We start from the raw sequence: 2,013 nt of genomic DNA on the forward strand, positions 1-2,013 counted from the left end.
ACTACCTTGTACTTGGGGGGTAACGTAAATGCAGGAAAAGTATTGCTCAATTCTAGCCGTTAGAGGTTGAAGGTGGCGAAAACGTTTATTCTAAAGATGCAATCCTACTAAATTTCTATTATTTTACAGCTAAAGGAAGATGATAAGTCATTTTCATGATTTTCCAACATTAATTTCAAACAAAACAAGAACAGTGGAGTATTGTAATGCCATCTTTCAAGAATCCTTATCCATCAAGATGGAAATGCAGCATTGTGGATAGAACGATCTACAACGTTCGATTACACTGTGGATGTTATTCACGTTTTAAAAAAATTCAAACGACCCAATCCACACCACGAGAACGTTCTCCACACCATTATACCACCTACAGCAATTTATTTTTCAGATCACACTACAAGCTTTCAGACATTTATTGTCCACAGTCTGCGCTTTAAAAAGTTACGACTGCTGAATAAATCGATTAATTGAGGCTCAGAATACAAGCCAATACAATCAAACTTGGCACCAGTGTTTTCCTTGTAACCCAAGTTACTCTATTTAAACTGATAAATGTTTTTGAACAGTTAGTCAAAGAAACTATTTCTGGTGATAAAATATTATCTTCGATCACGCTACTTGGAAAGTCTTATGGACCCTTGCTCTTACCACACGACTCGCAGACTATCCAAAATCTGAATACATTTCGGTATTTCGAGCAATCTGGAGGAACATCATATGACCAATGTAATTTTATGTACGAGGAAATGTAATGCTGTATTAATGTCTGCTGATGTAGTATTTAATGTATCTTGGTGTATGCATATATTATTAAATATTTTTACTTACGAGAATCTTTTAAGTTCTGTTTTTCGTGGTATTTTGCACTGGAGCTTAACTTTATCTAATCTTTTTTCCTATGCAGGTCATAAGTCCGAAACTTGACCACGTATTATTTTTTCTCCTTACAATGATTTTAACTATATCTTTGTTTTATGAATTTTATTCTGCTTCCCTTATATTAAGGTAAAAAACATTATGTATACACCAGTCAGGCAGCATTCTGTACAAAACTGATCATGAAAACAAATATATCTCAAATTTAGAAGTTTCGTAGCCGGGCGTGGCTCAATGGTTAGCATGCTGAGATATGGATCCGAGTGTCCACGGTTTGCGTCCAATTACAGCAAATATATATAAAAAAACGTGCTTGCTCTGCACTTTGTAGATGTGGATATTTTATAAGAGTGACAGTCAAATCCCACTTTTCGATTAGAGTAGCCCAATAGTTGGCGGAGGGTGCTCTTGACTACCTGCTTTCTTTCTAGTCTATCAGGTTAAAATTAGGGACAATTGCAAAGACAGAACTTGTGTAGCTTTAGTTGAATATCGCCCCCCCCCAGTGACACAGCGGCATGTCTGCGGACTTATAACGCTAGAAACCGGGTTTCGATACCAGTGATGGGCAGAGCACAGATACCCCATTGTGAAGTTACAAACAAAATTACTAGAATATCAGAAACAATGACTTTTATTGCTTGACTTCCTTTCAGAGAAAATCATGTAATATCTAAGAACTTTTTATGACTAATGCTTCATTACAACTTGTTGGACATGCTGTATGTTTGCCATATGTTTATCTTTTTCGAGGATTAGTATACGCTGTAATAATGTACGGAATGCCTCATCAGTTGTGACCAATATACATCGGCATTAAAATGTCAGAGGTGTATTACACTAAACCAATGGCAATATATCAAAAAATATAGTAACACCATACGATGACTGTCAAGGAAAACGAATGTAATCCGATTACATTTCCGTGTCGCAATCCAATGTCATATAAGAAAATTTGCATATAAAACTGTTTTCTTTCTTTTTCCAGCTGTAGCTATTGAAAAAAAACAGAACTTGAACCTAATTGGTTTAAAATGTCCTTAGCCATTTAATATTATGTTTCATTTAATCAAGTTGTGTTCATCTGTATCTGAAAGCTACTTCCTGCTTTCTTGGTGACGTCACAGTGGCGTAGGA

Source organism: Limulus polyphemus, unplaced genomic scaffold (genome assembly GCF_000517525.1).
Source record: "Limulus polyphemus unplaced genomic scaffold, Limulus_polyphemus-2.1.2 Scaffold7462, whole genome shotgun sequence".
Classification (NCBI taxonomy): Eukaryota; Metazoa; Arthropoda; class Merostomata; order Xiphosura; family Limulidae; genus Limulus; species Limulus polyphemus.